The sequence below is a fragment of the Phoenix dactylifera genome, chromosome 3 (genome assembly GCF_051530095.1).
Source record: "Phoenix dactylifera cultivar Ajwa chromosome 3, Ajwa_hap1_PhDact_Kaust_v1.1, whole genome shotgun sequence".
NCBI lineage: Eukaryota > Viridiplantae > Streptophyta > Magnoliopsida > Arecales > Arecaceae > Phoenix > Phoenix dactylifera.
Window position 1 is genome coordinate 3,487,577 of NC_143192.1, and position 27,296 is coordinate 3,514,872.

The 27,296-nt window shown below is 43.0% G+C and overlaps 2 long non-coding RNA genes across 2 annotated transcripts; one reads left to right on the forward strand and one right to left on the reverse strand.

Annotated features, from left to right (window-relative positions):
* Nucleotides 1-27,269, forward strand: LOC103697364 (uncharacterized). The gene is made up of 2 exons (XR_015976048.2): nucleotides 1-138; nucleotides 27,052-27,269. It is a non-coding gene; the product is annotated as an uncharacterized LOC103697364 (long non-coding RNA).
* On the reverse strand, nucleotides 14,245-26,205 carry LOC149767866 (uncharacterized). The gene is made up of 3 exons (XR_016399741.1): nucleotides 25,285-26,205; nucleotides 24,610-24,712; nucleotides 14,245-15,815 (listed from the first exon to the last, which is right to left on the reverse strand). It is a non-coding gene; the product is annotated as an uncharacterized LOC149767866 (long non-coding RNA).
* Nucleotides 27,270-27,296: the final 27 nt, after the last annotated feature.

Here is a 27,296-nt window from a genome sequence, read left to right on the forward strand (position 1 = left end):
CCGGCGGCTTTCCGACCACATCCCTAAGGAAATAACGGCCAAAGATGATGGAAGAGGAGGAGAAGATGCTCACCTTGCCTCCGGCGAGGTCCTCCCGACCGGATCGATGGCGAACACTCCGATTCCTTCCGAGGCAAGGTAAAACCCGAACCCTTTTTTTTTTTTTTGTGTGTGTGTGTGTGAGAGGGCTCTCGGTTGATGCCCTAGGGAGAGAAAGAGGGACGTTCCTCGCCCGATATGGGAGGTTTAAATCGCCCTCTAACCTCCCCTCCGATGGATTCGGAAGGAGGGGAGAGGGGTTTTGGAAACAGGGGAGGGAGCCAATCGGGGTCTCCCTCCCCCTTTTTCTCATGTGTTGGGCCGCCTTGTTTGGAGGCCGGCCCAATCACATGCAGCCTTTACATTCTCCCCCACTAAAAAAAAAATTTCGCCCTCAAAATTGACATACCTGAAGTTTCAAAAAGCTGCGGATATTTGACTTTCATCTCTTCTTCGAGCTCCCAAGTAGCCTCTCTTTCTGTATGATTATTTCATTGTACCTTCACAAAAAGAATGGTTCGATGTCGTAGTACTTGATCCTTCCTGTCCATAATTTGTACCGGAAAATCCTCATAGGTTAAATCCTCCTGAAGATGTAATGGTTCATATGCTACCACATGACTCGGATCTGGGACATATTTCTTCAACATTGACACATGAAAAACATTGTGCACACTAGACAAAGCCGGTGGTAAAGCCAATCGATACGCCACCTCCCCAACTTTGTCCAAAATCTCAAACGGACCAACATACCTAGGGCTCAATTTGCCACGAACCCCAAATCTCATCACACTTTTTGTAGGTGACACTCTCAAGAAAACATGATCTCCAATTTGAAATTCAAGTTCTCTCCTTCTATTATCAGCATAACTCTTCTGGCGACTCTGAGCTGTACGAAGTCGTTCTCTGATCACTTGCACCTTATCAACAGTCTGTTGTACTAACTCTGGGCCTAACAATTTTCTCTCGCCCACGTCATCCCAACAAATAGGAGATCGGCATTTCCGGCCATACAACGCTTCAAAAGGAGCCATTTGTATACTTGCTTGATAGCTATTATTGTAAGCAAACTCTATTAATGATAAGTGGCCATCCCATGCTCCTCCTAGATCCATGACACAAGCTCTCAACATGTCTTCCAAAATCTGGATGGTTCTTTCTGACTGTTCATCGGTTTGGGGGTGAAAAGCTGTGCTAAAGCTCAATTTGGTTCCAAGAGCCTTATGAAGACTCTTCCAAAACTGTGATACAAATCTACTGTCCCTATCTGACACAATGGTAACTGGAACCCCATGCAACTTCACAATATGCTCTATATATAAACCTGCCAATCTCTCTAAGGAGAAACCAACTCTGAAAGGCAAAAAGTGTGCTGATTTGGTTAGCCGGTCAACAATTACCCATACAGCATCATTACCTCGTAGGGTTTTTGGCAAGCTAGTCACAAAGTCCATGGTGATATGCTCCCACTTCCATTGAGGAATAAGTAGAGACTGTAATGGTTCCGCAGGTCTCTGATGTTCTGCTTTTACCAGCTGACATACTAGACACTGGGCTACAAATTGAGCAATATCCTTTTTCATACCACTCCACCAAAAATGTTTCTTTAAATTCTGATACATCTTGGTGCCTCCTGGATGCATTGTATAAGCCGAGCTATGAGCCTCCTCTAAAATTTTATTCCTTAATTCTGAAACTTTAGGGACGCACAATCTGCTACCGAATCTTAAGGAACCATCCTCATGCACATGGAATTCGCTTTGAACACCAGACTCTACTGTTCCCCTTACCCTCTGTAATTCTGAATCCTCTTTTTGAGATGACTTAATCCTTTCAATCAAGGTAGGCTGCACCATAAGATTAGCAAGTCGTACTTGAGGATCATGCAGTCGTACTTCAATTTCATATCTCTCCAAGTCCAACAAAATGTTTCTTTGTGTAGTGATCAGAGCCGCTAATTTACTTGGAGATTTCCTGCTTAGAGCATCGGCCACAACATTTGCTTTTCCCGGATGGTAATTGATAGTTAGATCATAATCTTTTAATAGCTCTAACCATCTCCTTTGCCTCAAATTTAGCTCCTTTTGAGTATAAATATACTTCAAACTTTTATGGTCCGTAAAAATTTCACAATGTTCACCATATAAATAGTGCCTCCATATTTTTAAAGCAAAGATCACAGCTGCTAACTCCAAATCATGTGTAGGGTAATTCAGCTTATATGGTTTCAACTGTCTAGAAGCATAGGCTATCACCTTCTCATTCTGCATAAGAACACAACCGAGGCCCTTGCGTGATGCATCACTATAGATGCTGAAGCCTCCTGTTCCAGATGGAAGGGCCAATATCGGAGCTGTCACCAATCGTCTTTTCAACTCCTGAAAACTCTGCTCACAATCCTCCTTCCATTCAAATTTTACTTGCTTTTGGGTTAGACGAGATAGAGGCATGGCAATACGAGAGAATCCCTCAACGAATCTCCGATAATATCCCGCCATTCCCAAAAAGCTGCGCACCTCGGACACATTAGTAGGTCTACTCCAATCAACTACTGCCTCTACTTTCTTTGGGTCGACAGAGATGCCATCCTTGGAGATCACGTGCCCGAGAAAGGTGATACTGTTTAACCAGAACTCACATTTCTGCAACTTGCCATAAAGCTTGTTTTCTCTAAGAGTTTGTAATACTATCCTCAAATGCTCCTCATGCTCTTGTGGACTTTTTGAATAGACTAGAATGTCATCAATAAATACTACCACAAATTGATCCAGGTAGGGTTTGAACACCCGATTCATAAGATCCATAAAGGCTGCTGGTGCATGAAGGGCATAACCAAAAACTCATAGTGTCCATATCTAGTTCTGAATGCTGTCTTTGGTATGTCTTCAGCTTTTATTCTCAACTGGTGATATCCGGAGCGTAGATCAAGTTTTGAGAAGATTTGTGCCCCTTGCAGCTGATCGAACAAATCATCAATTCTCGGTAAAGGGTATTTGTTCCGCACTGTTACTCTATTTATTTCTCGATAATCAATGCAAAGCCGAAAACCGCCATCTTTCTTTTTCACGAATAATACAGGGGCACCCCAAGGAGAAATACTAGGCCTGATGAAACCCTGATCCAACAGCTCCTGTAGTTCTTCCTTTAGCACTTTTAATTCAGCTGGAGCCATCCGGTATGGGACCTTAGAAATCAGTCCAGTGCCAGGAATCAAATCAATGGAGAATTCAACCTCTCTATCAGGGGGTAATCCTGGCAAATCCTCTGGAAAGACATCAGAAAATTCTCTCACGATAGGAATGTCCTCTAGTTTGAGTTCTTCCAGCTGGGTGCCCATTACCATGGCTAAGAATCCTTCATCACCTTTTCGAAGGAGTCCCTTGGCCTGTATGGCTGAAATTGCTTTTGGCGGAGGTAACATTCTGTTGCCATTAAAAGTAAACTCTGGCTGACCAGAAATTTGAAATTTTACTGTTTTCTCGAAGCAGTCAACAGTGGCATGATATGCTGCCAACCAGTCCATCCCAAGGATCATGTCGAAATCCTTCATCCCTAGGACTAGTAAATCTACTTTCATTTCCCTGCCTTCAATATTCAAGAAACAATCTTTGCAGACAAAGTTAACTAAGATTACATCTCCATTAGGGATGGAGACACACAGTTCAGTCTCTAGTGGCAAAGAAATCAATGTACTATTTCTTCCAACAAAATTAGCAGATACAAAAGAATGAGTAGCTCCAGGATCAATCAAAATATAGGCATTCATGGATGAGATTTCAATTGTACCTGTCACCACGGTGTTAGAGGCGTCGGCATCGTGTTGTGTAAGAGCATAGACTCGCCCCTGAGTTCTAGGCCTCTGCTGTCCTCCTCGTTGTTGTTCATTCTGAGATACTTGATTTGCTGGAGCTCCCGAAATAGGCTGAGACGTTTGTCGAGCCTGTTGCTCACTGCGATTAGGACAGGTATTTGCCTTGTGGCCCTGCTGGTGTTAGATGTATGCCCTAGAAGCCAATTTGGCTGACACATTGTTGATTCTAGGGACATAATTTTGTACTTGACTATTTATTATTGAATAAATAAAAGGCATCTTTTTCATTCATATTGTTTATGTGTCTATGAATCGTCCAAGAAATTAATAAGATGATGATACATATTCTCAAGAGTTGAGAATTTGAGCCATGTATCATTGGTGATTAATTTCTAAATGCTCCTGATCAAAGGATCATCACGAGGACGGTGATCGATCCGATCAGTGCACAGATCACTCTCCTTCTGGATGGACGAGACTTGAGTCCACAGTGTAGCGACACTGAAGTGATAGTGCAGGTGCTTGTTAGAGAACAAGGGTACTGAGCGTGACCAATACAAGAAGTCACTTGGATGTCTATCCACTCGTCAGTGACTTGCTTGATGTTGCAGTAGTGTGACTGGTCCTTTGACCTGCGGCGCTTCGGCTACTCACAGTGAGGTTATTGTAGTTTGACTGCACACATACATGGTCTCTAGCCATATGGGTCCATGCAGTGTAGATTGGCTGCAGTAAGTTCACTGTAGGAGTAGGGTATGCACCTATATGGAATCTATCGACTTTGATAGATAAGGAGAGATCCTATGTGATTTATAAGACTGAGTTCGTAAGACCTCGGCCGGGGCAGTATGCACAGTGGAGAAAGAGTTTTTCACTATCGAACTCGAGTCGAATAAATCTTGACATATGACAGACGATGGGGTTTGACGAGTTGTCCATGACCTCCGTCCTGTAGGGATCCACGATAGTAGGACTGTATCACATGTTAACTGCACCTAGAGGTTCATCATTCCATTCTGCTGGGTAGCCACTACATGCTGCTAGGTGTCACTGGTGGATGGTGGGACTCATAGGGATTATCTTGATGATCGATAAACCCTAATGAGTTGAGTTGGAATCGTTCCAACCCATTGAAAGGAGTTTTCAATGATATAGTGATAGAGATCACAATATATCTCACTACCAGTCAGAATAGAACCTATGGGGTCACACACACTAGAAGTATTGACCGATCCGATGGTTGAAATCGTGATTAGGAATCACAAGAAATCAATTTGATTGATAAGAAGTTGAAGAAGAAAAAAGGAATTAATTAATTGGACTTGAAACAAGAATCCTACTTCGGGTAGGATAACTAGAGTTCTAATTGGATTAGGACTGGGATTCCTACTTGGAATAGGATTCCTCAATCCTAATGAGATTAGGAGTTTTGAATTAAAAATTGGATTCCTACTTGGAGTAGGATTTCTAGAAATCCTAATTGGATTAGGACTTCGGATTCAAGTAGAGTCCTAATTGGATCAGGACTAAAATTAAACAAATCCTAATTGGATTAGGATTCCTTAAGTCCAAATTAATTATTAATCTAATGAATCAACATGACTCCTAATTGGATTAGGATTGAAGAGTTCAATTGAGTCATGGTTCATTCAAGTCCTAATTGGATTAGGACTAGTATAGATTGAACCCAATTTGGCCAATCCTAATTAGATTAGGATTAAACCATGAGAGAGGCAACTAATCCTCTTTGGAAGAGGATTAGGTTAACCAAGTAAGAGGGGCATCAGCCCCTCTCATCTTGGATGGTGCGGATTGAAGGAGAGAGAGGGGCCGACGCACCCCCCCTTTCTTTCTTTGGAAAACCATCTAGGGCTCCTACTTTGGAGGAGCCCTTGATGGCTATAAGAAGCACCATGAGGCCGGCGCCCTAGGTATTGGAGCCATCCTCCTCTTGCTGCCGCCACCCTCCCCTCTCATCTCTTGGTTCAGCCGCAAGCAAAGGAAGAGCAAGGTCCAAGCGTTGGCGTCTTCCTCTTCCTCCAATCCTTCTTCCAACGCAGGGAAAAGAAAGAAGGCTGCAGAAGCTGTGTTCTTCTTCCTTGAGTTCCTTCTTCTTCTTCCTCCTCTCAAGCACTTTCAAGAGTTGAAAGAAAGAGAAGAGATCAGCCATCAAAGGAGTCTTTGCAAGGGAGCTAGCACCCCGGGAAGACAAGAAAGCTTTGATCGGTTCTCTACTTCGTGTGGATACCCGTAGAGGCCGGACGTTTGAACGGCTTCAAACGAACCCTCTTCCAAAACCACGAATTCAGATTCGCGGTGATCATCTACCCGCGCAAGGTGAAGATTTGATCTTCCTATTAGTTCTAAAAGTTTTAATTCTTACCTAATTACGAAAGGTCTCGAAACAAGCGTTCATGCGATGAACGTCGAACCCGTGCATGCCGATTCCGCTGCCATCTGAAAATTTTTGAAATATCAGCGGCATGGGCGGGTTCCCAACAGTGGTATCAGAGCCTAGGCTTCGTAGATTAAGGTAAGAATTAAATATCTAAAGGCATATTAGATCTGAAAATTAAATGATCATGCATGCTGAAAAATTCTGCATGCAGATTTTTCAGGGGTGCTGATTTTTACATGCTGATTTTTATGTGATAAAAAGATGATTCTAATTGCATTGTTAATGGGATTACAAAGTTTAGAATCATGATTAGCATGATCAGCGACCTATGTCATGATATAATCAGTTAAGTTTCAGATCTGAAAATTATAATTGTAGCATACGGTGATGATCATAGGATTCAACCCCTTTTGGTATCAAATGTAATGACCTGCGATGTGATCTGCGATGTCATGTAATTTTTCAGATGCTTGCATGCATCTTATTTGATGTTTTGAGAGGCCTGCGTGCCTCCTAAAAGGAGATGTAAATTATTTTTATTTTTATTTTACATCTGGTTGTATTTCTGTGATGTGATGTACATCAACGATCAAGTTGAAGCAAAGGCATGAGATGAAAGGTGATCTAAGCGGTTGATGGCGATGGGATCAAGAGTTGATCAAGGATCGAATCAAGGAAGCTTGGATCCAATTCAAGAGTTGAAGACCACTTGATCGATTGATGTGCATGTGCTTGTAATACGACCTAATTAGAATCCATGATCATCACCTAGTTAAAGTTTAGCTTTAATTATTGCCGCGATTATAACTGCCTGCAATGCGCCGTTTGCATGTGATGTAAATGAGAGTCGGGTAGATAGGTCTACATGTGATGTAGCAAACCCAATTGAGACCTAAATCAAAACCTCCTCAATCAAGTCGAGAGTGAACCGACATGAGCAAGTCATATTAGATTAATTGATCTAATTGGTGTCTAGGAAAGCATGAAAGGTGGTTACTTAATTAGGACCTTACTCTCTGAGTAAGGGGAGCCTCCCACCTGCTTACCTGGCCAATTGTTCGATTACCTCTTATGAAAGGCTCAAGTTGCAAACACTAAGACCTGATTAACCAATATTAAGTCAATAGGTCTTCCACTGTAGTAGAGCTGCTAAGGCCTTTCTGATGTTGACTTGTCTCGGCTGGATACAGTGGTCAAGTTGCATTGGGGGGCTGGACCTCTCTATAGACATGAGATGTTGTAGGGTAAAGGTGGGGTTGGGCACCAATAACTGTTAGGTGAGGACCCAATGACGACTTTATTCCTACGGTTATACGGTGGGTCTGACTTAACTAAGAAATGAGACCAATAACTGTTAGGTGAGGTCTTCATGGCTTAGAGACCAAGTTGCACTGCAACATGCTTGAGAAGCATTGTACAAGAGTTGTACACTCATCCATCTATGTGTCACCAATAACTGTTAGGTGAGGTGGCATGTAAATTGGTGGGACCGCAGTACCCACTAGAAACCCTAGTCGTGTGGGATTTCCGTTTTCCTACCAGGGGAGTGTGAGGAATTCGAGAAAATAGTGGGAGTCACATTTGTTCTAAAAGACCTTAGGACAGATTAGGATCAAGTACAAAAGTCTAACTAGAATCTTTACTCTCTGCAGATACAATGTCGGCTTCAAACCCTTTGACCCGTATTCTTGAGACCAACCGACTGACCGGAACCAATTACAAGGACTGGCTTAGAAATCTCAAAATAGTTTTGGACTGTGAGAAGATAGGCTATATACTTGATTCAGATATCCCCACATTACCAGCACGTCCCACTGATGTTCAGCGTGAGATGCATAAAAAGTGGTTGGACGATGACATTAGAGTAAAATGCTATATGATGGCATCTATGTCTAATGAACTCCAATGCCAGCATGAAAATATAAAGACTGCTAGGGACATACTGGCACACCTACAAGAGTTGTATGGTGAGCAGAGTCGCACAGCTCGTTTTGAAGTGTCCAAGAGGCTTTTCAAAGCGAAGATGCGCGAAGGGCAGTCTGTCCATGATCACGGTCTGACCATGATCAAGGACCTAGAGGAGCTTGAGAAGCTCGGTATGGACATGCACAAGGAATTGCAAGTGGATTTGATCCTACAGTCACTTCCTGATTCATTTGGTCAGTTTATAGTAAACTACCACATGAATAAGATTGAATGCACTAAGACTGAACTAATCAACATGTTGGTAACTGCTGAGGGAGCCTTGAAAGGTTCAAGGGGCAATGTCCTCGCTGCTGAGTTGACTTCTGGTTCCAAGAGAAAGTCTACTTGGAAGAAAAGGAAGCCTACAAAGAAGCAGAAGAAAGACAAGAAGCCAAAGAAGGAAGTTCAAAAGAAAAAGGCTAACGACAAAGGAAAATGTTTCCACTGCAATGTCGAAGGCCACTGGAAGAGAAACTGTCCTTCATACCTCGAGAGCCTAAAGAACAAGAAAGGTGACACACCTTCAGAAGGTATAGACTTGCTCATTATTGAAACTAATCTAACGGTTTCTTCTACTTCTAGTTGGGTTATAGATTCTGGTTCTAGTGCTCATTTGTGCACTACCATGCAGGGTCTAAAGGAAAGTAGAAGGCTGGCGGAAGGTGCGGTAACCCTTCGGGTTGGCAACGGGGCAAAAGTTGCTGCTGTGGCTGTGGGCACCTACCATCTGCGACTACCGTCTGGATTTAGTTTAATACTTAGAGACTGCTATTATGTACCTGTTGCTAGCAGAAATTTGATTTCTGTTTCATGTCTAGCACAGGAAGGTCATGTTTTTACATTTGACAAAGACTGTTGTTCTATTTATTTGAGAAATAAAATAGTCACACGTGGTTTTATGATTGACAGTCTCTACCATTTACATATGGATGTATCTGTGAATGTTACCGAGCAAGTTGTGAGTGCCAAAGGATCCAAAAGATCCAGAGATGAGATAAACCAAAGATATTTGTGGCACCTCAGACTTGGCCATATTGGAGAAGATAGAATGAACAAAATGGATAAAGATGGGCTCTTAGGCTCATTGACTTCCGAGTCATATCCAGTTTGCGAGTCCTGTCTTCAAGGAAAGATGGCCAGACTACCCTTTGTAGGACATGGGGAGAGGACCACTGAAATACTTACCCTAGTACATACAGATGTATGTGGCCCATTCGATGTGCTAGCCAGGGGACGTTATTCTTACTTCATTACCTTTACTAATGATTATTCACGGTATGGGTATGTGTATCTTATGAGACACAAGTCTGAATCCTTTGAAAAGTTCGAAGAGTTCAAGAATGAAGTAGAAAAACAAACTGGAAAATCTCTTAAGGCTCTTCGATCAGATCGAGGAGGAGAATACCTTAGTGGGGAATTCCGGGACTATCTCAAAGAAAACGGCATAGTCTCACAATGGACACCTCCGGGAACACCTCAACTCAACGGGGTGTCAGAGAGGAGAAATCGGACCCTAAAGGATATGGTCAGGTCCATGATGAGCTTCACTGATTTACCTATGTTCCTTTGGGGAGATGCCTTACTCACAGCGATTTATTTATTGAATAGAGTTCCCTCTAAATCCGTTCCTACCACACCGTATGAGATATGGCATGGTAAGAAACCAAGTCTGGCTCATCTCAAGATTTGGGGATGTCCGGCCCACGTCAAGCGACTACAGGCGGACAAGTTAGAGGCTAGGACCATAAGTGCTCGTTTTATAGGATATCCTAAAGAGTCATTAGGATACAATTTTTACGTCTCAGAGGATCACAATGTGTTTGTGAGCCGTCATGCCATCTTCTTGGAAAATCAGTTTATCCTTGATAGAGGCAGTGGGAGGAAAATTGAGCTTGAAGAGAAAGTCTCTGAAAAGCAACGAGTCATGGATCCTATAGAACCTATTCATAAGGAGCTAGTACACGATGTCCCTCAACCACCTCGTAGATCTAGTAGAGTCTCCCATCCTCCCGATAGATACTTAGGTATACTTGAAGAGGATACTGAGGAAATGTTCCTAGTGGGAGATAGGGATCACATACAGGATCCCAAAACATACAACGAGGCGATATCTGATATCGATTCCGAGAAATGGCTGGAAGCTATGAAGTCAGAGATAGACTCCATGCATTCCAACCAAGTCTGGACCTTAGTAGATCCACCAGAAGGTATTGTACCTATTGGATGCAAATGGATCTACAAAAGGAAGATAGGTTCGGATGGAAAGGTAGAGACCTATAAGGCAAGGCTTGTGGCGAAAGGGTATAGTCAGCGCGAAGGCATTGACTATCAGGAGACCTTTTCACCTGTAGCCATGCTAAAATCCATCCGAACATTGCTTGCCATTGCAGCATTTCATGATTATGAAATCTGGCAGATGGATGTGAAAACTGCTTTCCTGAATGGATATCTTGATGAAGATATCTATATGGAACAGCCTTTGGGTTTCACTTCCAGTGATGGAGATCACAAGGTCTGCAAGCTGCAAAGATCCATCTATGGACTAAAGCAAGCCTCTCGGAGTTGGAACACTCGTTTCGATGATGCAATCAAAATGTTTGATTTCATCAAAAACGAGGAGGAACCATGTGTTTATAAAAAGGTTAGTGGGAGTGCTGTCGTTTTTCTCGTACTGTACGTAGATGACATTCTCCTGATTGGGAATGTTATTCCCATGCTAACCTCGGTCAAGGTCTGGTTGTCAAAAGAATTCTCCATGAAAGACCTTGGGGAAGCATCCTATATTTTGGGAATAAAGGTCTATAGAGATAGATCTAAAAGGATGCTTGGCCTGTCACAGAAAATGTACATAGAGGAGGTGCTGAAGAGGTTCAGCATGGAAAACTCCAAGAGGGGTCTCTTACCCCTAAGGCATGGAATTCATCTCTCCAAGAAGATGTGCCCCAACACATCTGAGGAGATTCAACGCATGAGCAAGATTCCTTATGCATCGGCAATAGGAAGCCTCATGTATGCCATGCTATGTACACGACCTGATATAGCTCTTGCTGTGAGTGTCACAAGCAGATATCAGTCGAATCCAGGTGAAGAACACTGGACAGCTGTGAAGAATATTCTTAAGTACTTGAGAAGAACTAAAGATTTATTCTTGGTTTTTGGAGGATCATCAGAGTTAAAGGTAGAAGGGTACACAGATTCAGACTTCATGACTGATGTCGATGACAGGAAGTCAACATCTGGATACGTGTTCTTGTGCAATGGTGGTACGGTGAATTGGAAGAGTTCTAAACAACCGATCATTGCTGATTCGACTATGGAAGCCGAATACATCGCCGCCTCTGAAGCTGCTAAGGAAGGCTTCTGGTTCAAGAAATTCATTGCAGAGCTGGATGTGATGACATCAGATGCCATAACACTCTACTGCGATAACAATGGCGCCATAGCCCTTGCTAAGGAGCCAAGGTCTCATCAGAAGTCTAAGCATATAGAGCGGCGCTTTCACCTCATACGCGACTATGTGGAGAAGAAATATGTAGAGGTGCAGAGAGTAGACTCTGCGGATAACGTGGCAGACCCTTTCACTAAGCAGCTGAGTCAGCAAAAGACTGAAGCCCACCTTGAGAAGATGGGCCTAAGATATATGACCAATTGGCTTTAGTGCAAGTGGGAGATTGTTAGATGTATGCCCTAGAAGCCAATTTGGCTGACACATTGTTGATTCTAGGGACATAATTTTGTACTTGACTATTTATTATTGAATAAATAAAAGGCATCTTTTTCATTCATATTGTTTATGTGTCTATGAATCGTCCAAGAAATTAATAAGATGATGATACATATTCTCAAGAGTTGAGAATTTGAGCCATGTATCATTGGTGATTAATTTCTAAATGCTCCTGATCAAAGGATCATCACGAGGACGGTGATCGATCCGATCAGTGCACAGATCACTCTCCTTCTGGATGGACGAGACTTGAGTCCACAGTGTAGCGACACTGAAGTGATAGTGCAGGTGCTTGTTAGAGAACAAGGGTACTGAGCGTGACCAATACAAGAAGTCACTTGGATGTCTATCCACTCGTCAGTGACTTGCTTGATGTTGCAGTAGTGTGACTGGTCCTTTGACCTGCGGCGCTTCGGCTACTCACAGTGAGGTTATTGTAGTTTGACTGCACACATACATGGTCTCTAGCCATATGGGTCCATGCAGTGTAGATTGGCTGCAGTAAGTTCACTGTAGGAGTAGGGTATGCACCTATATGGAATCTATCGACCTTGATAGATAAGGAGAGATCCTATGTGATTTATAAGACTGAGTTCGTAAGACCTCGGCCGGGGCAGTATGCACAGTGGAGAAAGAGTTTTTCACTATCGAACTCGAGTCGAATAAATCTTGACATATGACAGACGATGGGGTTTGACGAGTTGTCCATGACCTCCGTCCTGTAGGGATCCACGATAGTAGGACTGTATCACATGTTAACTGCACCTAGAGGTTCATCATTCCATTCTGCTGGGTAGCCACTACATGCTGCTAGGTGTCACTGGTGGATGGTGGGACTCATAGGGATTATCTTGATGATCGATAAACCCTAATGAGTTGAGTTGGAATTGTTCCAACCCATTGAAAGGAGTTTTCAATGATATAGTGATAGAGATCACAATATATCTCACTACCAGTCAGAATAGAACCTATGGGGTCACACACACTAGAAGTATTGACCGATCCGATGGTTGAAATCGTGATTAGGAATCACAAGAAATCAATTTGATTGATAAGAAGTTGAAGAAGGAAAAAGGAATTAATTAATTGGACTTGAAACAAGAATCCTACTTCGGGTAGGATAACTAGAGTTCTAATTGGATTAGGACTGGGATTCCTACTTGGAATAGGATTCCTCAATCCTAATGAGATTAGGAGTTTTGAATTAAAAATTGGATTCCTACTTGGAGTAGGATTTCTAGAAATCCTAATTGGATTAGGACTTCGGATTCAAGTAGAGTCCTAATTGGATCAGGACTAAAATTAAACAAATCCTAATTGGATTAGGATTCCTTAAGTCCAAATTAATTATTAATCTAATGAATCAACATGACTCCTAATTGGATTAGGATTGAAGAGTTCAATTGAGTCATGGTTCATTCAAGTCCTAATTGGATTAGGACTAGTATAGATTGAACCCAATTTGGCCAATCCTAATTAGATTAGGATTAAACCATGAGAGAGGCACCTAATCCTCTTTGGAAGAGGATTAGGTTAACCAAGTAAGAGGGGCATCAGCCCCTCTCATCTTGGATGGTGCGGATTGAAGGAGAGAGAGGGGCCGGCGCACCCCCCCTTTCTTTCTTTGGAAAACCATCTAGGGCTCCTACTTTGGAGGAGCCCTTGATGGCTATAAGAAGCACCATGAGGCCGGCGCCCTAGGTATTGGAGCCATCCTTCTCTTGCTGCCGCCACCCTCCCCTCTCCTCTCTTGGTTCAGCCGCAAGCAAAGGAAGAGCAAGGTCCAAGCGTTGGCGTCTTCCTCTTCCTCCAATCCTTCTTCCAACGCAGGAAAAAGAAAGAAGGCTGCAGAAGCTGTGTTCTTCTTCCTTGAGTTCCTTCTTCTTCTTCCTCCTCTCAAGCACTTTCAAGAGTTGAAAGAAAGAGAAGAGATCAGCCATCAAAGGAGTCTTTGCAAGGGAGCTAGCACCCCGGGAAGACAAGAAAGCTTTGATCGGTTCTCTACTTCGTGTGGATACCCGTAGAGGCCGGACGTTTGAATGGCTTCAAACGAACCCTCTTCCAAAACCACGAATTCAGATTCGCGGTGATCATCTACCCGCGCAAGGTGAAGATTTGATCTTCCTATTAGTTCTAAAAGTTTTAATTCTTACCTAATTACGAAAGGTCTCGAAACAAGCGTTCATGCGATGAACGTCGAACCCGTGCATGCCGATTCCGCTGCCATCTGAAAATTTTTGAAATATCAGCGGCATGGGCGGGTTCCCAACAGCTGGCCACACGAAAAGCAATTCCCATTGAACCAGTTGCACTCGCTCTGATAGTGGGGTCCGCCACATCTATAGCATTTCACAGTATCCTTGCGCTGAGCCTTATTATTCACAGCAGTTTGTTTCTTGGGCCTGAATTCAGTATTTTTGCCATCCTTATTTTGTAACTCTGCTTGTCTGTTTCTCTTTTTCAAAATTCTTTCCCTCTCTTCTTGAGTGTCATTCAAGCCCCTTTCAACTACTAAAGCCTTGTTAACCACATCCTTGTAAGAAGAAAGCTCGAAGGTAGACACCTGTTGTCTGATTCGGGCTCTAAGTCCACTTTCAAACTTTTCAGCTCGTTCTCTCTCATTCTCCACCTGTCCTGGGGCATACCTGGCCAGTTCCTCAAACTTTGCAGCATACTCTGCGACCGTCAATTCTCCTGCTCTAACCGGGTAAACTCTCGAAATTTCTGTCGTCTCACACTTTGGGGAATATACTTATCACGGAAAAGCTCCTTAAATCCTTCCCAAGTCAAAGATGTAGCATTCTGTCCCATCTTTCCTCTTTCCACATTCCACCAAATATCCGCTTCTCCCAGCAGCATAAATGTAGCAAAAGTGACCCTATCCTCATCAGGGCATCTCAGAGCATTGAAAACTTATTCCATTTCATTTAGCCAAGTCTCGGCCTCTAAAGGGTCAGAAGTGCCTTTAAAAGCTGATGGTGCAAACTTTTTGAATTCTGCCAAACTGACATGATGCTCCTGCCGACTTGTAGCCCCCTGTAAATACTGGGGAGTCATCTGCTGCTGCTGATGTTGTAACTGTTGCTGCATAAACTGTTGCTGCTGTTCCATGAAGCGTTGTTGCATCTCCATCATTCTCATCATGTCTGAACGGGAAGTAGCTTGTTGTTGCATCATTGTTTGCATCATCTGAAAAGCACTCAGTGGTTCATTAAGCTGAATTCCAGGCTCACCCGAGGTTCCTGTCCTTGGAGTTTCCGGGGTTCCCATCTCCAAAGCACTACCAATAGGGTTGACGTGCTGTTCCTGCGGGTGCATACTCCTGGCCGGCGAGGGTGGAGCACCTTCTTGTTGTTCGGAGGGCGTCCAAGCAGCGGAGCCAACGACAAAGTGAGTCGGCCTCCTATTACGCCCACGTCCACTCCCTCGTGCCATATCAACCTACACAAGTTACTTTTAACATTTCAAGATTGCAAAGAAAATGTATCTAGAGGGTACTTTAATAAGTCATTAGATATTTTTCCCCCACTCACACTCGTCTGAACCTAAACCTTAGGATACCTAAACCTTAAGCTCTGATACCACTCTGTCACGCCCCGGACCCAGCACCCGGGTTCGGTACGCGACCGGCCGCATGAGCCCTAGAGCAGTGCCCTAAAGATCATGCAAGGCCTATGATTAACAAAATTCCAATAAATCCACAATTAATCTAGTAATTCAAATAGAGCAGTCCAACATGTCCAAATAAACAAATTAGTTCAATTACAAGATCTTCAAATGTTCATCGACATCAAAGAAGTACAAACAAACTAACTAGCTAATGACTCTGATACTTGCACTCTGCGCCCATCCCATCCAAATCTAAGCATCCTGCAACTCTGATAAAAAGAAAGAAGAAAAAGGGATGAGCTTTACAGCCCAGTAAGAATCTCTATACATCCACACCAACACAATAATAATATAAATCTGAAAATCACGACAAGTCGATGCACATATCATGAAGTCATAAACTGGCTATCAAACCTCAAATAATCAATATAAATATGTACATAAAACATCAATAAAAGTCCAGCCACACAATAATGATATAGCATAGGATAGCTTATAAACCTGTATTATAGTTTCAATGCCTTTTCTTCAACTTGATCCGGATTAATTATCTTTCCTGTCACGCCCCGAGCCCGAGGCGCGGCAGACGCCGCACGCCCACACGGCGGACCGCACAGGCATGCAAGGCAGCAGATCATATCAAAGCAGATACAGCTATTCAAAGATGACATAATTATTTAAATTGTTCAAAAGCAGACTTACAAAATTTCAAAATAGCATATGCCAACATAATTCAAATGTCCAAACTAAACTAACTAAAATGTCAATAACTGAAGAAATCGTCGGAAAATCTAACGCACTCCCCAATCCCGTGTGATCAAGCCTCTGGATCTGAAAAATGAAGAAAACAGAATAATGAGCTACACTAGCCCAGTAAGCAACAAAATACCCCAGAGTGGGGTCAGAGCATATCAGATCAAAATACAGGATAATGTCTGGAATAAATCATAAATAACATCATTTGTTGTTTTCAAAACTTATTATCATTTTTCCAAAAACTCTTATACCAGAATCTCAACATAATAGGCTACGGCCACGTAACCCAGTGGCATGGGTTGCACAAGGTGCCAAACACCACTATTATTATGCACCGGTGGTACGGTGTCCAAATACCACTATTCTAATCACCGGTGGGACGGTGTCCAAATACCACTATTCTAATCACCGGTGGTACGGTGTCGAAACCGGTTCCTCACAGATTACAAGTCGACAGGGCCAACGTATAATCCCCATTGGCGGGGCCAGAACAGAACAGAACAGATCATAGCCATGCTGAGAATACATATATATAAAAACAGATTTCATAAATTTTCCAATCATAGTTTACGGATTTCAAAGCATAATTTTCAGAAATTTAACATGCCAGACCCATTTTACTAAATACAAAACATATTTCAGAATTTAATCTATTTATCAAATAATTTAAAAATCACACTCGAAGTATTAAGTTACTTACTTCTTCTCGCTTGATTCCTACTTCAGATAGACGGATCAGGTTCACTTGTTTAAATTTAATTAATTCCTTATTAATTTTAGAGCTAAGCAAAATCCAAAAATAATACTATTGGTCACGGCCCAACAGGGTCCAGAGTTGGCCCATAATGGGCATGGCCAGATAGGGCCCATATTGGGCACGGTCCAATGGGCCCACAAAGACCCAGCTAAATAGGACCCCCAAGGTTGGCTTCTAACTGGTTTATTTATGCAATAAAATTTATTGCAGGGACTAATACTTAATTATAGGGTACTGTTCTATAATAAAACTTGAGTGAGGGGACTAAATAAATATAGTTGGGGGCCTTTATGTAATAAATCTTTCCTATAGGGATCAAATACAAATTACAGGAGTCCCTATTTCTGAAATAGCATACTGCCAAGGGCTTAACTGCAAAAAAATCTGTTTATTGGTCAAATGGGTTTGGGTTTCGGATCCCGGGTTTCGGGTTCGGGTTCCAGTTCAGGTTCAGGTTAAGGTTTGGGTTCGGGTTCGGGTTCGGGTTCGGATTCTCGGGTTTGATCTGGATCCAAGTTGGGCCCATGGGGGTATTGCCCAACTGGGCCCAACCGGACTGGACTGGGCCCAAGTTGGGCCTGCAATGGACTGGGCCCAACGGCCCAATTTGGCCCGTGATGGGCCTCCTCCTTCCCCAAACTCCCCCCCACGAACAGGGGGAGAAGAAGAGACGGAGGAGAGAGGGAGGTGGCCGGCGGGGGTGGCCGGCTTGGGTGGCCGGGGGCCACCCCTCGATCGACTGCCAGCCAGCCGCCATGGCGGCCGGCGGTGTTGCAGGGACCGACGGGGAGGAGAAGCAACCGAGATGATGATCTCGGCTGCTTGGGCTGAAACAGAGGAGAGGAGGATCTCGACGGAGGAGGGCTTACCGGCGGTCGACGGAGGTGGCAAATCCCGGCCGAGGGAGGCTCGGTCCGGCGTCAAGCGACGGCGGCGATGTTTGAAGCCGAGGGGTTGGATCTCGGAGCAGGGGAAGCTCGCGGAGGGGATCCGGGCGGCGCTCGGTCGGGAAGACACACCGATCGGAGAGGAGGAGGAGGGAAGGAGGAAAGAGAAGGAGGAAGAGGGCTCGGTTTGCCCTAGGGAGGAGGATTTGGGGGGTTTTTATCACCCCCCTCGTGATGGCTCTCCGCCGCGAAGATCGGCGCGGCCGAGCGAGATCCGCGGCCGCGGTTCGGCCGCGGATGAGCTGGAGGGGGGGGTGCCGCGGGACTAGCGACATCCCCGCCCCGATCATCCCCGGAAGAGCCGGAGAGGATCGCAAATCGCGATCCTCTGTTCCGGCCTTCCAAAAAGAGAACGGGACTGAAGTCGGCAGGGGCTGCCGACTTCAGCCCGTGTCTCACATTCTCTCCCCCTTAGAAAAATTTCGTCCTCGAAATTTAACATACCTTAGCTTGCAAAAAGGTCCAGATATTTTTCCTTCATCTTGTCCTCCAGCTCCCACGTGGCTTCACGTTCTGAGTGATTGCTCCACTGGATCTTAACATAAGGAATCGTGTGCCTCCTCAATACTTGCTCTTTTCTATCAACCACACGTACAGGCTGCTCAGGATATGTCAAATCTTCTCTAAGCTGCAAAGGAGCCACTTCTACCACATGGCTCATATCTGGAATATACTTTCTTAACATAGAAACATGAAAAACGTTGTGGACTCCAGACAGTGAAGGTGGGAGTGTCAATTTGTATGCCACAGCTCCTACTCTTTCCAGAATCTCAAAAGGGGCCCACATAGCGTGGACTGAGTTTTCCACGTATTCCAAATCGCATCACCCCTTTAACTGATCAAATAAGTCATCAATTCTTGGTAGAGGATACTTGTTCTTTATTGTTACTTTATTTATCTCTCGATAATCAATACATAATCTCATACTACCATCCTTCTTCTTTACAAATAAGACTGGGGCTCCCCAAGGTGAAACACTAGGTCTGATGAAACCCTTATCAAGAAGATCCTGCAACTGCTCCTTTAATTCTTTCATTTCAACTGGAGCCATTCTATAGGGGGTCTTAGAGATTGGTGTGGTACCAGGAATCAAATCAATTGCAAAATCAATTTCTCTATCTGGTGGCAAGCTAGGGAGGTCTTCCGGAAAGACATCGAGGTATTCATTTACTACTGGGATATCTTCAAATCTTTGATCTGACTGTCTAGTGTCAACCACTGTGGCAATATATGCCATACTCCCCTTTCTAAGTAGTCGCTTAATTTGCATAGCAGAAATAATTCGAGGGGAGGTATATGCACCACTGCCGATGAAGCTGAATTCAGTATCTCGAGGGATCTAAAATTTTATCCGCTTTTCATGACAGTTAATGGTAGCAAAGTGTGATGCTAAGTAGCCCATACCGAGAATTATGCCAAAGTCATGCGTATCTATAACTATCAAATCAGCAGGCAAGTCTTTACCTACTATCTGAACCGGACAAGTCTTGCAGACCTGATTACCCATCATCCCACTTCCAGCAGGGGTGTTAACATGCAAATCATACTCTAACAGCATGCAAGGTAGATCATGTTTTCGCACAAATATCGATGACATAATGAATGTGCAGCACCAGTATCAAATAGTATATAAGCATAAACAGAAGCAACCGGTAGTGTGCTGATCCCTCAAAGGATAATAACTAACCTTAGAGTCAAATTATTATGTTGCTAAGAATATGATTCACAAAATGAACATGTACTGATAATCATTAGATAGCAACGATTTATCTCAAAAATGATTTGTATCAAATCGCAAAAGTAGGTCTAAGAAGGCAAAGTATTGATACCATGATTCAATATGCCACAAAGCCTTTAACTTAAACTTATAAATCATAAGATGAGAGCAAATAATGCATGGTTTATTCAGATATTTAACAAATTAGACCATATTTGGTCATCAATCAACTAACCCGAGTCATGATACGTTCAAATTATCATTATTATTATTATTTTCTTAGCATACCCAAAAATAGCAAAGTCTATCCAAGAAATAACATAATCATATCAGGATTGACCTGAGAATCAATAGTGTTCACCTTCCCTTATTAACAAAATCTTTCATTATTGAATAACATAGTCTTTCATCATAACATGTTACCAAAACACAGTCAATATTTTTGACCAGTTTAAATTTACTCAGTTAATCAAATTTCTGCTGCACAACTCAGATCAATATTTTCCAAACTTTCTTATTGATCCCACATCATCAGCAAATTTTTTTTTTTTTTAATATCCAAACAAAATTTTATCCTTGCTTCCCAAGTACACTAGATCATGATTAACCCTTGAGATAGTTATCGTATTTGTACCATCATATAATCAAGCAATCATATTCTAGATCCAAATTTGAACTAAGCCAATTCTAGTTTTCCTTAACAATTCTATTATACAAGTTGATATTTATTCGAAGCTTCGATAATTAAAAGATTCTCGATCGATTAACTTACTCAGGAGCTTATTTAATCATCCCGAATCTTTTCTTTTAGGCTAAACTTATTTTTGCCTCTCATGAAATTCCCCTTGCATTTCTCATACGGTGATACAAAATCCATAATCAACTCATAGCCTTGATTTATAAATATTTAACTAACAAGAATCTAATAATCTGGTTCAAAGATTTACAAGAAATTCCACAAAGATATAAACTCTATGATTTTACATTGAGATCAACTCCTCAAATAAGTAAAATATTTTTATTTGTAATACTGCAAACATTTCAGGATCTTGTAAATCTACTGGACTTTAGAGAATTTACTAATAACACAATGATATCCATATCGATCAAAATCAAAAATACTATACTTTGCAATGATTTTTATTTTTATTTTTATTTTTTTATTTTCTTTCAAGCATCAAGAACTTTTCTAAATCAAGCAAGTCCTATTTTCGACCAACCCAAAAAAAAATATTTAAATCCACCAATATTCTCAAGATTACTAATTGACTTTCCATCAAAATATCAATCTTAATTGTTTTAAGTCTCAAGTAGAGCCAAATAAGAATTATTAAGTCTCATCCCAAAGTATATTTTCCTTCCATATACGAGCTCCATGCATGATCCACATACAGATTTCAATGAATATTTTCTAGTCCAAGCTTTAAACATCTTTTTATAGATGAATCTTAAATTGCTACCAAAATAATTAACTTCAACTAGAAGCAATATTCACAGTGCCTGATATCAAGTTAAACTTCCCAAATAATTACATTGCACGATAATAACTCATGATTAATATTCCTTCACTTAATTTAGTCAAAATCTAATTAATCATAACTTGAAATACAAGTTGCTCTACCAAGAAAACTCTTAGAGTAGCTCATTCACACTTTGGTTACGACCATAATTAGGTTGCAGTCTAATTTTAGCATTTCAAAATTATGATAAAATAACTCAAATTTATCAATAACAAAAGCAAATAAATGCCTTCATCTAATGGCCTAATGTCTACCCATCTCTCAAACTTTCTGACGAATCCTAAAGATCCTAAAACTTAAGCTCAATCTGACTATTTCAAATACAATCCCTAGGAATCTGAAACCTAAGCTCTGATACCACCAAATCTGTCACGCCCCGAGCCCAAGGCGCGGCAGACGCCGCACGCCCACACGGCGGACCGCACAGGCGTGCAAGGCAGCAGATCATATCAAAGCAGATACAGCTATTCAAAGATGACATAATTATTTAAATTGTTCAAAAGCAGACTTACAAAATTTCAAAATAGCATATGCCAACATAATTCAAATGTCCAAACTAAACTAACTAAAATGTCAATAACTGAAGGAATCGTCGGAAAATCTAACACACTCCCCAATCCCGTGTGATCAAGCCTCTGGATCTGAAAAATGAAGAAAACAGAATAATGAGCTACACTAGCCTAGTAAGCAACAAAATACCCCAGAGTGGGGTCAGAGCATATCAGATCAAAATACAGGATAATGTCTGGAATAAATCATAAATAACATCATTTGTTGTTTTCAAAACTTATTATCATTTTTCCAAAAACTCTTATACCAGAATCTCAACATAATAGGCTACGGCCACGTAACCCAGTGGCATGGGTTGCACAAGGTGCCAAACACCACTATTATTATGCACCGGTGGTACGGTGTCCAAATACCACTATTCTAATCACCGGTGGTACGGTGTCCAAATACCACTATTCTAATCACCGGTGGTACGGTGTCGAAACCGGTTCCTCACAGATTACAAGTCGACAGGGCCAACGTATAATCCCCATTGGCGGGGCCAGAACAGAACAGAACAGATCATAGCCATGCTGAGAATACATATATATAAAAACAGATTTCATAAATTTTCCAATCATAGTTTACGGATTTCAAAGCATAATTTTCAGAAATTTAACATGTCAGACCTATTTTACTAAATACAAAACATATTTCAGAATTTAATCTATTTATCAAATAATTTAGAAATCACACTCGAAGTATTAAGTTACTTACTTCTTCTCGCTTGATTCCTACTTCAGATAGACGGATCAGGTTCACCTGTTTAAATTTAATTAATTCCTTATTAATTTCAGAGCTAAGCAAAATCCAAAAATAATACTATTGGTCACGGCCCAACAGGGTCCAGAGTTGGCCCATAATGGGCATGGCCAGATAGGGCCCATATTGGGCACGGTCCAATGGGCCCACATAGACCCAGCTAAATAGGGCCCCCAAGGTTGGCTTCTAACTGGTTTATTTATGCAATAAAATTTATTGCAGGGACTAATACTTAATTACAGGGTACTGTTCTATAATAAAACTTGAGTGAGGGGACTAAATAAATATAGTTGGGGGCCTTTATGTAATAAATCTTTCCTATAGGGATCAAATACAAATTACAGGAGTCCCTATTTCTGAAATAGCATACTGCCAAGGGCTTAACTGCAAAAAAATCTGTTTATTGGTCAAATGGGTTTGGGTTTCGGATCCCGGGTTTCGGGTTCGGGTTCCAGTTCAGGTTCAGGTTCAGGTTTGGGTTCGGATTCGGGTTCGGGTTCGGATTCTCGGGTTTGATCTGGATCCAAGTTGGGCCCATGGGGGTATTGCCCAACTGGGCCCAACCGGACTGGACTGGGCCCAAGTTGGGCCTGCAATGGACTGGGCCCAACGGCCCAATTTGGCCCGTGATGGGCCTCCTCCTTCCCCAAACTCCCCCCCACGAACAGGGGGAGAAGAAGAGACGGAGGAGAGAGGGAGGTGGCCGGCGGGGGTGGCCGGCTTGGGTGGCCGGGGGCCACCCCTCGATCGACTGCCAGCCAGCCGCCATGGCGGCCGGCGGCGTTGCAGGGACCGACGGGGAGGAGAAGCAACCGAGATGATGATCTCGGCTGCTTGGGCTGAAACAGAGGAGAGGAGAATCTCGACGGAGGAGGGCTTACCGGCGGTCGACGGAGGTGGCAAATCCCGGCCGAGGGAGGCTCGGTCCGGCGTCAAGCGACGGCGGCGATGTTTGAAGCCGAGGGGTTGGATCTCGGAGCACGGGAAGCTCGCGGAGGGGATCCGGGCGGCGCTCGGTCGGAAAGACACACCGATCGGAGAGGAGGAGGAGGGAAGGAGGAAAGAGAAGGAGGAAGAGGGCTCGGTTTGCCCTAGGGAGGAGGATTTGGGGGGTTTTTATCACCCCCCTCGTGATGGCTCTTCACCGCGAAGATCGCGGCGGCCGAGCGAGATCCGCGGCCGCGGTTCGGCCGCGGATGAGCTGGAGGGGGGGTGCCGCGGGACTAGCGACATCCCCGCCCCGATCATCCCCGGAAGAGCCGGAGAGGATCGCAAATCGCGATCCTCTGTTCCGGCCTTCCAAAAAGAGAACGGGACTGAAGTCGGCAGGGGCTGCCGACTTCAGCCCGTGTCTCACATTTCCGACCTTGGGTCAAATCTCGGTTACATTTCTCAGCCTGTGGTGGGGCAACCAAATTATCACATTTTCAGCCTGTGGCAGGGCCTGCACAATATAGTTCCACATTTCTAGCCTGTGATGGGGCCTACCAAAGTATCACATTTTGAGCCTGTGGCGGGGCCTACACATTATAGTTCCACATTTCTAGCCTATGAGGGGGCCTGCCAAAGTATCACATTTTCAGCCTATGGCGGGGCCTGCATATTATAGTTCCACATTTCTAGCCTGTGAGGGGGCCTACCAAAGTACCACATTTTTCAGCCTGTGACGGGGCCTGCCATAATAACAAGATAAACCCAAAGTCCCTTTACATACAATCCAGTTTACATCCACACATCAATTTCTTTATATTTATTTCCGGCTTTAAACTAACCACGGTCACGTTTCCAGCCCGTGACGGGGCAACCAATATCACATGGTTAGTTTAGAGCACCACATCCATCAGTCCAATTATGTAGGTGTAAGTTATGCGCATGCATGCATCCATCATAATACCAACCACAAGCGAATACGATCATAATATCAACCACAAGCCGACACGATCAAAATATAATTTAATATAAAACTAATTTTGATTTATCTAGATTATAGCATATCATACATATCTAAGTATAAAAATATTATATCATGCAGGATTGGCGTACAAGGATCCTTACCTTTGTTGAAAATTTAGACAACCAATCACCCGCCCTCACGGCGATAAAGAACCGGAATGCACAGAATCCCGCTCAACGTCCTCTCGTCCAACAGATTGTTCCCCTACAGAACCAAATCATCATTAAAATTTACTCAAGATATATGATAATCCAGGACTCCTGTTTAATCCTCTAAAGGGTCCTCTAAAATCTAGTATTCCAAGACTATCCAACAATCCATGATCTCCCTGAATTAAACTAGAGAGAAAACAGACTAATAAGAGACAGCATCTAGAGGGGAGAAGATAAAATAACAAAGAAGAGAGAGAGTCGGCTCTCTCTCTCTCTCTCTCTCTCTCCCTCTCTTCCTTCTTCTTCCCGTAAATAAAACAACAAAGAAGAGAGAGAGAGAGTTGGTTCTCTCCCTCTCTCCCTCTTCCTTCCTCCTTCCCGACGGAAAGGAGGAGAATGCTTGGCAGCCGGTGGCCTATGGCCGGTGACGCCCCATGGTGGTGCCATGCCCGGCGACGGCCGGCCGGGACAGAAGGGAAGAACACGCCCGGCGACAGCCGGCCGGAACGGAAGGGAAGAAGGCCGACAGAGGCTCGGCTTTCCCCATCAGTCTGGCGGCTTCCCGACCACATCCCCAAGGAAATAACGGCCAAAGATGATGGAAGAGGAGGAGAAGATGCTCACCTTGCCTCCGACGAGGTCCTCCCGACCGGATCGATGGCGAACACTCCGATTCCTTCCAAGGCAAGGTAAAACCCAAACCCTTTTTTTTTTTTTGTGTGTGTGTGTGTGTGAGAGGGCTCTCGGTTGATGCCCTAGGGAGAGAAAAAGGGACGTTCCTCGCCCGATATGGGAGGTTTAAATCGCCCTCTAACCTCCCCTCTGATGGATTCTGTCACGCCCCCGCCTCTGCGAGGCACGTGAGGCACTTACTGCCCACGTGGGGGCCACATGAGGGGGGAACACGGGGCTCCCCTGCCAGATATTGTCCGGTTCTGGGGCTTCACGCAAGCGTCCTTCACCCCTCCCCGGTTTTGTTTTCCATCCAAAACGCGTCTGCAGGATTTGGAGACACCCGCCTCATATGCCCAGGCTCTGGAACGAGTCTTTCCGATGTGGGACTATTGGGCCTCACACCCTTCCCACCATCGGACAAGAGCCGTCCTCGGCTCTGATACCAAATGTCACGCCCCCGCCTCTGCGAGGCACGTGAGGCACTTACTGCCCACGTGGCGGCCACATGAGGGGGGAACACGGGGCTCCCCTGCCAGATATTGTCCGGTTCTGGGGCTTCACGCAAGCGTCCTTCACCCCTCCCCGGTTTTGTTTTCCATCCAAAACGCGTCTGCAGGATTTGGAGACACCCGCCTCATATGCCCAGGCTCTGGAACGAGTCTTTCCGATGTGGGACTATTGGGCCTCACAGATTCGGAAGGAGGGGAGAGGGGTTTTGGAAACAGGGGAGGGAGCCAATCGGGGTCTCCCTCCCCCTTTTTCTCATGTGTTGGGCCGCCTTGTTTGGAGGCCAGCCCAATCACATGCAGCCTTTACAGAAAGATATGAGCTTCTCCTTTTTTTTTCTTTTGCTTCTTTTTGTTTCTGGTATTGTTGAGGGAAGAGGAGGTCTAGAAGTCCACCTAATTTATTTCTCTATTAATATTTCAAATAAGTCTAACAGAGTCGCTTATTAATGAAGTCTGACAGTCTAAGACAAAAGAGGTAAGTAAACTTTATACTCCTTGCTAGTTTTCGAACTTGTAAGTAAATCTCGCACTCCTTATTATTTTTCAAATTATCATATATTCTATACATATGATATTGCCAATAAAAATGTCATATTTTCTTAAAATTATGGATCAACATATATATTATAAAATCATGCTTTATTATGAAAAATAATTTTATACATATTTTGATGAAAATAGCTTTATTATTAAATATGATTCTAATCATGCTATGTAGTATTTTTTTCATCTATTTATGTGTATGTTGTAAGAAAAAGATATAATTTTTTTAAAGGCTCTCAAATAGCTATGTATGATCTGTAAAATTGAAAAGATTGGCACCCAAAGCTAGCATCCATACGAACATAAGTCCAGCTAGCATGTATAAAGTTGACATACGAAACATGAATTTATGTCGATTACGAATACAAGCTTTGTCATGGGTATAAAGTAACCGTAGTACGAATATATGTAAGCAATATTTTGAACTATGATAAGACTATATGACAAAAGAATGCTTTAAGAATGTGTTTGATCTTATAACCATGTTTATGAAATATGGATGATTTTTGTATGTATGATTGACTTTATGACTTGTTTTAATATATTATGCTATGAAATGTTTTATTTTGCAATATCTATTATTTTTTTAAATGATGCATTGACATAAAAAAACTTATGTTTGATCTGATAAGGTATATTTCTATTTTTATATTTCTCTCTCCAGGTGAATGCAGACAATAGGGATGAAGGATATTTTAGGCTTAGAGTTCGTACTAGCAAGCTTGATGATCTGTATAGCAGAACTTTAATTTTTTAGTGGTTATGAATATGTAGCTTAGTATATTGAGGATTATGAGTTTGGTATTTATGTTTGAATTTAGATGCTCTGACCTAGTATTGATTTCATTTAATAGATAATATAATTAAACTTTTATTTTTATATTTCGTTTGAGATAAATTTGGAAGTTA